Consider the following 13,453-nt stretch of genomic DNA (forward strand, 5'->3'; position numbering starts at 1 on the left):
GTTGCTGAGAGCCTCACTAAATAGCTGAGGCTGGCTTCGAACCTGTGCGATCCTTCTGTCTCAGCCTCCCAAGCGCAGGGATGTGCCACCACATCCGGCCCCCTTTCTTAATTGAAGTGCTTCTGGCACTATCTCTATCCCACCCATTAAAAAATTATATATGTGTGTGTGTATATATATATATATATATATATATATATTTGCGGGTTGGAGATAAAACCCAGGGGCATTTGATCTCCGAGCTACACCCCGCCCTATGTTTTATTCTTTATTTTGAAACAGGGTCTCACTAAGTTGCAGAGGGTCTCATTAAGTAGCTGAGGCTGTCCGCGAACTGCAATCCTCCAGTCTCAGTCTCCCGAATGCTGGGATTACAAGCGTTCGCCACCACGCCTGGCTTTTAGTCTTTATTTTGAAACAGGGTCTCATGGAGTTGCAAAGGGCCTTGCTCTGATATTGACTTTCAATATGCATTTCTTTGGATGCTATGTTTGTAATCATGTTTATTTTATATAAGTAGTACTATGCTATAAATCTCACTGTCCTTCTTTCTTTCCCTTCTGTATTTTCCTCAAACATTGCTTCTTTTACATCCTCCCTGTAATGCTATTTGTGTTCTTGCTCATTATTTTTTCTCCTATAGAATATACCTACCACTTAACCCCCTCCTCCAAAATGGAGACACTAGGATTTCTTTCTATTCTCCATTACCGTGGCCCATGGATGCCTCATAATAATAAGATCATTGTGATTAACAGAAATAATGTATGTAAAAGATTTATAGTTTCCTGACACCCAGTAAGAGCTAATTAAATGGACACTATTATTATTAGATTAAGAAAAAACTGAAAGACATTTCTTTATCACTTTCAAGCTCACAGGACTAAGTGTGCCTTCCAAATGAACTTGAACAAAAACATAAGAGCCACATGTCAGTCCCACCAAGGAGAAGACACAGCAGCCTCCATCAGCTTCCTCTAGGTGCTCTCCACCCTCCCATGTTCTCCTCACACAAATCTCTAGCAAGTAAGGAGTAAGGTGGAGAACAGCATGATTAATCCTGTCCTGAACACTGTCCAGTGTTGCAGTCCTCTAGACGTAGAGCTTCAAGTGAACCCAGAACAGATTAGGCTGCAGTTGTTGCAGAACATCTGAGCCCATGCATCTCCCAAGAAGTCAGGCTTTTTTCTGATTGCAGAACAGGAATAATTAGACTCTCTTCAAAGAGGTTGCTAACAGCCAAATTGTGGGCATCCTGGTTGCTGCTAAATAGACCAAATCTCTAACCAAGAACAGGCTAGGTAACTAGTGAGATGCCATACTACATTTACATTTTACTTAGAGGGAAAAAGTAATTAAATACAACAAATAAAAGACAAACTGCTGGTAAGTCATTGCTTACTTACCAAATCCTTTAGGAACCCACTTTCTGAAAATTTAAGCCATATAATCTGGGATGATAAAACAAGCAGGTGTGCTGGGTCCTCTCCAGGCTCCGGAAGCCTCTGGTTCTGTGATCTCAGACACTTCAACTCCTCATCTTGGCTCATTCATTCCTCCTCTGCAACATGGAGATCTTGGATGAGATCTTCTTTATATCTTCAAAGCCTCAGCTTTTGTTAAAAAAAAAAAGCCTTTTTTCTGATACATACTTTTAAAATGCTATTTTTAGCTAATATTTGCTAGTAAATTGAGAGAAGAGATGAAAAATAGTAGTGTACACTAGTGCAGAAAAATTGTGGTCTGTCAGCTGACATATGGCAAAGCACCAATTAATCCAGAAACATTTATTTTTCAGGATGTAAATTTTGGAATCCAGAACTCATACAAATAATTGAGATCAATGAGTTCAACCACTTCATCTTGCAAAGAAGTAAATACATGGCACAAAGCAGCTAAGAGATTTGCTCAATGATGACTGGCTAGATCGGCTAGATCAGTAAAATATAAGAACAAAACCCCAGGAGATCCAAATTCTTACTTGTGGTTGCTGCATTAGCTCAGGGAAACACTCAATATTTATCACAAAGAGGAATCATACATGGCTTATCATCTACCAGGCTGAAGATAAGACAAAAAAGAGGGGAAGGAGAGAGCATAAAACACATTATGAAAAATGGCATGCTGATGGTAGGCATATAATTTTGTTGTAAAAGAACAAGGATAGGAAGTCGGGCATGGTGGTGCATGCTTGTAATCCCTGTGCATGGGAGGTGGAAACAGGGGGATCGAGCAGTTTCTAAGCCAGCCGTGCTGGCTTAAGAGACCCTGTTTCCAAATTTTTTAAATAAAGTATTCAATATAGGTCTTGGAGTGTAGCCCAGAGGTAGAAGGGCTTCCAGGAACCCCAGTACCACCACAAAAGAAAAAAAAGAACAAGGATAGGAGATATTCATTTCCTTTTCAATAGCCTAAAACAGCCTTGTCCCTAAATAAACCCACTTGTCCAGAGAGCTCAGCAATTATTACTACTAACTTAATCACATAATTTTTCAAGTCAGTGCTAAGAAGTTGATTTATGTCTCTTCCAGGGATCTCTCCAGCATTAGTGTCTGACACAAGCAAATGTGCAGTATCAGGAACCACAGAGATATTTTTGAAAACCTTCCAATTGCATTGTATTTCATGTGTATTTGCATTATCTCAGGAGGTAGTTTTCTGTGTATATGTGTGTGCGCATGTTCACCTGTATATGCTCATGTATGTAAGAATTTGATTCTATATCAACTATTTCTTTGCTTATTGCTGCAGGAGGAAATCTCAAAACTGGAAGTAAATGACCCTATAAAAATTCATGGTCTCCAACAATAGAGGCTGAGGATTCTTCTAGGTTTTTGATGCTATCTGAGAATCCTTCTAGGTGTCCCAACTAAGCTATCATTTCCACTTCTTGTAGTTTCCATTTTGTTCAAACTTTTAATCCCTTTATAGCTCCCTATTATTTCTTAAAATTAGTGAAAGCCAACTAATGAAATTAGTGCAAGTCATCTGATGGAATTGCCCTTCCCCACCAAACCTATACACTTAAGAATTACTGTCATCCATCCCCACCATCCTTTCTGCTTCCTTACTGTTGGGGAAATGATATCACTCTTCTTTTTTTTTTTTTTTTTCCACATATCTTCCCAAGTTTATTATTTGTACTAGTATTACTTATACATTATACAATTTTTAACATATGCTTTCCAGTCTGTATCAAACCCTCCAGAGTAGCTTAGTATCATCTCTTCAAGTGAAGTTCATGAAATCAATAATTTCTTTCACCACAATTTCTCATTTCCCTTCCTCCCTCCCTCCTTTCTCTTCTCCTTCCTTTCTTTGTGGTACTGAGGATTAGACCTGGTGGGGGGCATTCTATCTCTGAGCTACTTTTAAATTTTTATTTTGAAACAGGATCTCACTAAGTCACCTTGTGCTGACCTGGAACCTGCGACCTTCCAGATCCTCTGATCTCAATCTCCCAAGTACTGGGGATTACAGGGGAGCACCACCACGCCCGGCCATAATTTCTCATTCCTGAATGCTTTGTTTTGATTAGTGCTTTCAGGGGCTGCTTTCCCTTAACAAGTACAGCATTTTTTTTTAACGGATCTTGCAGTGCTTAACAATTTTCATCTATGAAAATATTGACTGTTTTTTATTCTTGAATAATATCCTGTCAGAATATATTATTCTTGTGACACAATGTATATTATTTTTGGATCACACTATAATTTCCCTTTTTGAGGATTGTTTTATGTATTGCCGTGAAACAAATTACTGGATATTTTAGCCACTTGACTCAACAAACCTTTATTATTGTACATAGTTTCTGAGGAGCAGGAATCTGGGAGTGCCTGAGCTTCCGCTCTCATTATTGTGCATTTAGTCTCTGGGATAGGGCTGCAGTCATCTCTAGGGTTGATGAAGTGTTTCTACTTCCAAGATGTCCCATTCGACATGGATGCTGCAGGGAGGCTGTTCCTCACTGGCTGTTGGCAAAAGATTTCTCTTGTTGAGACCTATCATGTTGGCCTTTACATAGCAGTGGTCTTACCGAGAGTGAGTGGTCCAAGAGAGCATGCCACAGGATGTAGGGTGCAGTGTCTTTCACACCTAGTCGTGCATTTGTTCATGCATTTGTTCATGAGTTGAATGTTTTTATCACATTTTATTGGAGGTGACATTTTGTTATGCAGATTCTATCTATGGTTCATTTCAGAGATATTTCTCATCTCTGAAGAAAATGAAACTTTCTTTGCATTTGCTGGGTTCTCTTCTTTGAGAATACTATTTATTCTTGGATTACCTTCTGTACCCATGAGCCCTTCTTTAAATACTTCCTCATTCTGCTCTCGTTATGATTATCTCTTTTAGTAATACAGTTTTTATTTGTGTTTAATTTGTGTCCCTTGCCACTTAAAGTCAGTTCATTAGTAATATACTCATGTTGTTTTGGTCCTCTTTTTTTTAGGACTTATATATTTCTCTTGCTTTAAAAAAAACATTTTATTATTCTTGACTTATTAATGTTTCCATTAAGCAGTTTTATAATATAAAGTAGCATAAGACATTTTATTTTGTTCTATTGTTACCAAATGAGAAAATATACTATGATGTTAAATAACTATATACCTTTCAATAATCTAATTGCTGAGACATTGGAAACAAGGGCTGTTTTTCCTTTTTACTCAAGAACATGGCCAGGGAAAAGGTGATCCTTAGATACTATGTAGCCCTACCAGTTGTGATCTGTCACTAGGAATCCAGAGGCATCAACCTCTGTGCAGGTTTAGTAAAAGGAAATGACCATTAGTCTATAATACTTTTGCCTTCCTAAGATTATATGGCCATTGATCATTTTTACAATAAACTCCTAGAGAATATCCAAATCCTTTGAATGAAATTTTGTCATATTAAAATATCCTCAGACCATCAGGAGGGAAAGAGTTGAAGTATAATTTTGATTCCTAAATATTACAGATATCATTAAATTATCTTTTCTCCATTTTATGTCCATTCATAATTTTGTGAAAATCAAAGTTAGCAAGGTGTTCAATTAAAATATCTGAAAATGTTCTTGCCAATTATACCTCCATCAGTAATTTTTAGTATATACTTCCAGAATTTCCAGGATATTCTCTCTCTCTCTCCTCTCTCTCTCTCTCTCTCTCTCTCTCTCTCTCTCTCTCTCTCTCTCTCTCTCTCTCTCTGATGGAACCCAGGGGCATTCCACCTCTGAGCTATACTCCCAGCTCTATTTTATTCTTTTGTTTTGAAACAGGGTCTCACTAAGTAGCCGAGTCTGGCTAAGAACCTGTAATCCTCCTGTTTCAGCCTCCCAAGTGGTATTACAAGTGTGCACCACCACATGCAGCTTGCTTTGACATTTCTAAACTACTTCTAAAATCTTTTCATATTATAACAAAAAGATTTAATTCAAATTTTTCCAAAATTATAATAATTTAGGCTGAGTGTGGTGGCACACACTTTTAATCCTAGCTACTCAGAAGGATGAAGTAGGAGAATTGCTATTTTGAGGTCAGCCTCAACAATTTAGGGAGACTTTGTCTCAAAATAAAAAGGACAAAGAATGGAGCTCTGTGGTAAAATTTCATTGGGTTCAATCCCTAGGACCAGAAAAAAATAATTTAGTTACCCTAGACAGAAAATATTTCTTTTTATGCACATGCAAACACTATTGCAACAGGCATATCTATTTATAGACCTGTATGCATACATGCACCTGTGTTCATAGAACCAGTTCCCTGGAGAAATTTGTGATGATATCACTCTTCTGTATAAAATCCATTCCTATAAGTGTATCATGGTGCGCCCTTACTCTAAGTTGGTCAAATCTTTGTTACCTTTCTTTTCCAGTGTCTTCAAATTTTTTCTTTTTTGCTGGGTTGTTCTAATCAACATTAAACATAAGTTTCTATCATCTTAGGAATTACACACACTGAGCATGGCTGTGCATACTTGCAATCCCAACATTCAAGAGGCAGAGACTGGAGGATCGCAGTTTGCAGATAGCCTCAGCTACTTAGCGAGGCCCTACACAACTCAATGAAACCCTGTTTCAAAAAATAAAGACCAAAAAGATAAATAAAATAGGGCTGGGGGGGTGTAGTTTGGAGGTACAATGCCTCTAGCTTCCATCCCAAGTATCGCAAAAAAAAAAAAACAAAACTTAAACACAAATCTCTCCATAACCTGACTTTCTCCTCTAGCTACTTCTTCATTCTCCCTTTTTCTACAGTCAATTTTTACTTTGAGAGTTATTGATTTTTTTGAGAAATAGAACTCAAGAAACTCAACACTAAAAAAACAAATAATCCAATATAAAATGGGCATGAACTAAATAGACACTTCACAATAGAAGAAATTCAAATGGCCAATAAAAGCATGAAAAAATGCTCAACACCACTGGCAATCAGAGAGATACAAACCAAAACTACTCTGAGATTTCACCTAACCCCAACTAGAATGGCAATCATTCAAAACACAAACAACAAATACTGGTGAGGATGTGGAGAAGTGGGAACTCTAAAACATTGTTGTTGGGATTGCAAATTAGTGCAAACACTTTGGAAAACAGTATGGAGGATTCTCAGAGGAATGGGAACAAATTTACCATTTGATCCAGGAATACCACTTCTGTGTATCTACCCAAAAGAAAAGAAACCAAACTACCAAACTAATGCATGTGTATCTATGTTCATAGCTGCACAATTCACCATAGCCAAACTATGGAACCAGCCAAGATGTCCATCAACAGATGAATGGATTACAAAACTGTGGGATATGTACACAATGGAATTTTACTCAACCATAGAAAAACACAATTACATCATTTTCAGGGAAATGGATGGATCTGGATGACATTATGCTAAGCGAGATTAGTCAGTCACAAAAAATAAGAAATCAGATGCTTTCCCTAATATGTGAGAACTAAGAAGAAATGGGTCATAAGAGGAACTCTAGATGAAAAAAGAGATCCTATTAAGGCAACCTACTGAGAGGATGGGAGGAGGGAAGAAGGAAACTCTCTAAAGCACATGATGTACATAAACATATCGAAGTCAACCACTAAGTCAAGCATGGGAAGGAGGGATGGGAGGAGATGGAGTGGGAATTGGGTAGGGGCTAACTGGTCAATGAGTGCATATATGTCTACACAAGTTTTTTATCCCATTATGATGTATAAATACAATGCACCAATAAAAAATTTAAAAAGACTAAAAAAATTCAGCATAAAGAATTATTAAGCAAGTATTAAGAAGTTAAAATATCAACATGGTAATGCTGAGTTGTTACAATAGTAGTAACTTCAGCACACAACCACAACAACTAAGACTGCAGAGATAAAAGAAGTTGAAATTATTATAATCTGGATGTTTGCAGGGTGAATCCTTTGGCACTTGGGACTACACTTGGAGTACTCCTTAACCCTGCCCCAGGCTCAGAGAAGGACCTGAGGAGCTGAGAGTCAGACTTCTGAGTCTGTCTTGGTGCTTGCTTTAGAATCTCAGAGGAAGGGTCATGTGGAAGTGAACCCCAAAGCTTCTAAGGAAGAAATCCTGCAAAGCTGGTGTTCAAATCTGATGGGGCACAATAAAGCCTGTGAAAAAGGAAAATTGCAAGCTAAAATCATAGCTGCGACTAGAAGAAACAACTTTACTTCTGTAGAAGTGCTACTTCTGATACTGACCCAAGGAGCCTTCTCATCTCCCTTTAGTGACCCCTGTTTGTAGAACCTAATAGGGAATAAGTCAACAACAACAACAAAAAAAAGAAATATGGCCTGCAGTCTCAGCTTTATTACCACAAAATAGCATAGATGGGTGAATTTGAAGTGGAGAAAGAATGAATAATTCTATGTACAGTATAATTATATATGTTATTTTAATAAGCACAATAAAAGAAAAATAGTTTACAAATTTTTGATTTTGCTTATATTATTACAAATAAAGAGTAATATGAGTAAATAGTTTTTTATCAACTGTCATTTTTATGCCTTTATTTAGAGGTCATTTTTTTGATGATTGTAATACAAATGCTCGTGAATTTTGAGATGGACCATGGGCATTTGTTCTATTGATCACAATTCAGGCTGAGAAATATTATTCATTCTTCTAACATCCCTTATCCTATTTAGTTGCTGATTTAGTTTGGGAACAATAATAAAAGCAGCTAAAAACAACACACTGTAGAAAAGAATGATTTAAAAAGTTTATTTAATGATTTAAAAATTATCAAAATGATTTAATGGTTTCCAATGTACTTTTTACAAATGAGTCCAAACTAGAAAATGAAACTTCTCATTGACTCACATTTAATAACTCACATTCCATTTACTTCCTTGCAGGAATGTAGCATGGAGCCAAAACTGAATGTATGATTGCTTCAAAGGATTCTGTTTAAAATACATTCCTTTGCCTGATTAAAATATAGAAGTAATTTGGAATTTTTTTATGAATACAAGCAAAATAAATCTGGATGGAATTTACTGAAATTGTTGACTGATCTTGCAGTTACTGTCCACTTTCAAGGACCAGACACTCAATTAATTTGCAAGAGATACATAAAAGTGGAGTAACTTTGATAGATAATTTTTATTTATTTTTATTATTGACCTCATTTTTTAATTATTATTACTTTTAATGATAGATCACTTTGGAATATAAGACTTGAGAGGATATATAAGCACATATCATCCAATAAGCCCTCATCCAATCCCCATCCCATTCCCTCCCCCTCCCTCGATCCCATGCTTAACTGGTGATTATCTCTGATATAATTGTTTACGCACCTCATGAGTTTTAAAGAGATTCCATCCTCCCGTTCCCTCCCCTCTGATTGGTCACCTTAATTGCTTTTCAATAGGGCCCTTTCTACTACTCAACCTCCTCCTGTACCCCCTTTCCTCCTAGTTCTTGCTAATTAGGGGAAGCATCTGGATTTTATTTTCTGTGCTATTTCTCTGTGCATGTTGCATTGCAAGTTCCGATCCCACTCTTGGCGGCCCCAGTAGTGGCCTGGCCACCCGGAGGACTCTGATCCCGACCTCGCTGGCTCTAGCACTGGCCTCGCCTCATGGGAGGCCCCGATCCTAGCCTCGCTGGCCCCTGCACCAAACTAACCCTTCAGCTGGCTCCTCTCTCGGCCTCAGCACTGGTCAGCCTCACGACAGGCTCCGATCCTGGCCTTGCTGACCCTGGCACCAGCCTAACCCCTCAGCAGGCTCCTATCCTGGTCTCCCAAGTCCCAGCTCTGTCCTTGCCTCACAGCAGTTTCCAATACCGGCCTCGCTAACCTTGGCACCGGCCTTACCCCTCAGCAGAGTCCGATCCCGGCCTCATAGGTCCCAGCACTGGTCTTGCCTCAAGGCAGGCTCCGATCCCATCCTTGCTGGCCCTGGCACCGGCCTAACCCCTCGGCTGGCGTCGATTCCTGCCTCGGAGGCCTCAGTAGCGGCCCTGCCTCTCAGTAGGCTCCAGTCCCGGCCTTGTTGGCCCCAGCACTGACCTCACCCCTTGGCAGGCTCCGATCCCAGCCTTGGAGGCCCCAGCACAGGCCATACCTCAAGGCAGGCTCCTATCCCAGCTTCGCTGGCCCTGGCACCAGCCTAATCCCTTGGCAGGCTCCTATCCAGGCCTTGGAGGCCCCAGCACCGATCTTGCCTCAACTTAGGCTCAGATCCCGGTCTCATTGGCCCTAACCCTAGCCTAACCCCTCGGCAGGCTCCAATCCCAGCCTTGGAGGCTCCGGCACCGGCCTTGTCTCATGGCAGGCTCCAATCCCGGCCTCACTGGCCCCGACACCGACCTAACCTCTCAGCAGGCTCCGATCCCGGCCTCAGTGGCCCTATCACCTGCCTTGCCTCACAGAAGGCTCCGATCCTGGCCTCACTGGCCCCAGCACTGGCCTCACCCCTCAGCAGGATCTGAGCACCCTCCTCACCCAGGAGGTTATCCCACGTTCCCAAGGGTGCATGGTGGTAGTAGTCTGCCTCTGAAGTAATTTCTTCAAAAGTTCTAGGTGTATTACATCAGATCTCTGCCTCCCCTGAGTACTTGCCACTGCCAATGTGACTGCATCCACCATTTCAAATCTTTCCCAAGGTCTTTTCCCAAATTGCATAATGTCCTAAGCATGCGCGACAGTAGCATTAGACCTTTGGTGTAATTTCTTCAGAGGATCAGGGTGGATTGGATCAGATGTCTGCCTCTTCCAAATCCAAGTCTCCACCGCCATCTCGGCCACTACTGCTGCCACCGCCTTCCTCCTAGGTCTCCGCTAGACTCTCTCCGTACAGGTGATGTCCCAGATTCTTTAACGATGTTGAGAAGCAGCAGTCCTCCTTCGCGGGGAATTTTTCCAAAAGTTCCAGTTCAGATGGATATGTTTTGTCTGCATCTCCAATATTCTAGCTGCCGCTTCGGCCATCTTAACCCCTCTCAAACATTTTTCGTTTTTTGTTTCCCTTTAAAAAAAAAATAAAATAAGAGAAGATAGTATGTGTGGTTTGGGGAGGATGTGGGATCAGGCACTCAGTAGGATGAAAATTTTTTTTCTTTCCCGGTGGGAGGGGGTCTCCTAGGGGTGCCCTATCCGAGCCCACCCACCTGCCCAGAGTCTGGGCCTTGCCGCCTTCCCGGTTGGGGGGGTTGCCTAAGGGTGCCCCGCCCGCACCCGCCCACCCGCAAGAGGTTGGGGCCATGCAGCCCGGACCTCAGGGGCCTTCCGAGTGGGGAGGGGGCGCCTAAGGGTACCCCGCCTGCGCCCGTGCCCACCCACCCACCCACCCTCCCGGGGTTGGGGCCCTGCGGCCTGGACCTCCTGGGCCTTCTGGGTGGTGGGGGAGGTCACCTAAGAGAGCCTGCCTGCGCCCGCCCATCCTCCCAGGGTCATTGCCATGTGGCCTGGACCTCCAGAACCAACAGGGTGTGGAGGGGGGTCGCCCAAGGGTGCCCCACCTGCGCCTGCACCCGCCCACCCTCCTGGGGTCATTGCCATGCGGCCTGGACCTCCGGGACCAACCGGGTGGGGGGTGGTCACCTAAGGGTGCCCCGCCTGTGCCCGCCCACCTCCCAGGGTCGGGGCCATGCTGCTGAGACCTCCGGGGCCAACCAGGTGGGAGGGGTCACCTAAGGGTGCCCCGCCTGGGCCTGCGCCCGCCCACCCTCCTGGGGTTGGGGCCATGGGCCCCGACCTCCGGGGCCTTCCGGGTGTAGGGATAATTTTTATTTATATCCTATGAAATTCAGACTCAGAAATCCACTTATTTCTCCATCATAACACAAAACCCTTAAACAGTTCCTTCTTTTCTTCCTAGTTTATTGACCTAATGTTAAACATTAAAAAGTCTCATCTTCCAACAAAAATATAACACCTTTAAACCAATTGAGCAACCCAATTTGTCATATGAAAATATAAGTTTCTGATTTAAACTTTTCCCTAATAAGACAAAGGCAAAACTAAGATTAAGAGATAAAGAATACAATAAGTAATAATGTAATAAAATTAGGAAACAATGATTGATTGCTAAAGAATTCATGTTCATTTTTAGTTCTGCTAGAGTTATTTATGTTGCTTGACTGCTAAATAGTTGCTAAACTGCTGGTTTTAATTCCAGTTTTGCCATTTAAAGCTGTGTGCCCTTAGGCAAAAGTTCAAAAACTGTCTGCCTCCATATCCTCATTATATAAATGGGATAATAATAATATATAATTTATAGAACAATTGTGATGATTGCATGAGTTAATAAAAGTACAACAATGCTTGGAACATAATACGGTAATAAGTACATGACCAGTATTAGCTATTATTAATATTACTATTTGTAAATGATAAACCCACTGAAGGACAGTTCTAAATGCTAAGTATACAAAGATTTTGAGTATCTTTTTTGAGTTTAAATAATATTTGTGTTAAAAATGTTGATAATTATAATACAAATGTTCATAAATTATGAGATGGACTATGGGTGCCTCATAGTCAACCATGGGCTACTTATTACATTGATGATAATGATAAGAATCTAGTTTTCACTCTATTTGGCTGCCATTTTAGTTTAGGAAAAATTAGAAAAGAAAATGCAAGAAAGACATTGTAAAAACAGAAATGTAAATTTTAAGATAAGATGAGCCTGTTAGATTATTTGAGATGCCAAGGAATCAATATTTGACTTTAGAATAAATGAGTAAAGGCTTTGAATTATACTGATCCCACTCTGATTATTTATATTCATCCAGGTTGTCTCTTTCTAAAAGTGAACATTGATTAAAATCAAATATTTATCAGGGAATGATGGGTAAATGGTGCTTTATTTAAATATTTATAGATTATATACTACAAATGTTTGGGATTTGGGTATTACCAATTTAGCAAGTGTTAAGTACTCTATTTAAATGGTTGTCTAGATCAGTGGGAAGATAGCAATGGAGCAAGGACTCTTAGATGAGCCTATCTCTAACTCATATCATGGAGATCTGAACTGAGCAGCATTTCACATCTCCGACTACCATCATAGAAGGTGGAAACTAAAGACAAAGACACTCAATGCCTAAAAAGACACCTTTAAAAATCCAGGATGACAAAGTCGCAGGTTACAAAATCAAACTAAAGAAATCAGTGACTTTTCTTTATGCCAACAACAAATCTACAATGAAAGAAACAAACAACAACAACAACAAAAAAAATTCCATTCACTATAACCTCAAAACCAATAAAATACCTAGGAATAAACCTAACCCAAGATGTAAAAGACCTCTACAACAAAAACTATAAAACATTAAAGAAAGAAATTGAAGAAGACCTTGGAAGATGGAAAGATCTCCCGTGCTCAAGGATAGGCAGAATAAATTTATCAAAATGGCCATTCTGCCAAAAATGATCTATAGGTTCAATGCAATTCCCATTAAAATACCAGTGACATTCTTCAGAGACCTAGAAAAATCAACCATGAACTTTATATGGAGAAAGAAAAGACCTAGAATAGCCAAAGCAATTCTCAACTATAAGAAACATGCAGGAGGCGTCACAATCCCAGACTTCAAATTATACTATAGAACAATAGTAGTAAAAACAGCATGGTACTGGCACAGTAACAGATATACTGACCAGTGGATTAGAATAGAAGATACAGAAACAAACCCACACATCTTTAGTCAATTAATCTTTGACAAAGGGGCCAAACACATACACTGGAGAAAAGACATCCTTTTCAACAAATGGTGCTGGGAGAACTGGCTATCCATTTGTAAAAAGATGAATCTAAACCCCTATATCTCACCATGCACAGGAATTAACTCAAGATGGATCAAAGACTTAGAAATTAGACCTGAGACTGTGAAGTTAGTAGAGGAGAGCATAGGTTCAACACTACAACATATTGGCACAGGCAGTAACTTTCTCAACAAAACCTCCAAAGCTCAGGAAATTAAAGCAAGAATAAACATGTGGGATA

The sequence above is a fragment of the Muscardinus avellanarius genome (assembly GCF_963383645.1).
Source record: "Muscardinus avellanarius genome assembly, chromosome: 1".
Lineage (NCBI taxonomy): Eukaryota > Metazoa > Chordata > Mammalia > Rodentia > Gliridae > Muscardinus > Muscardinus avellanarius.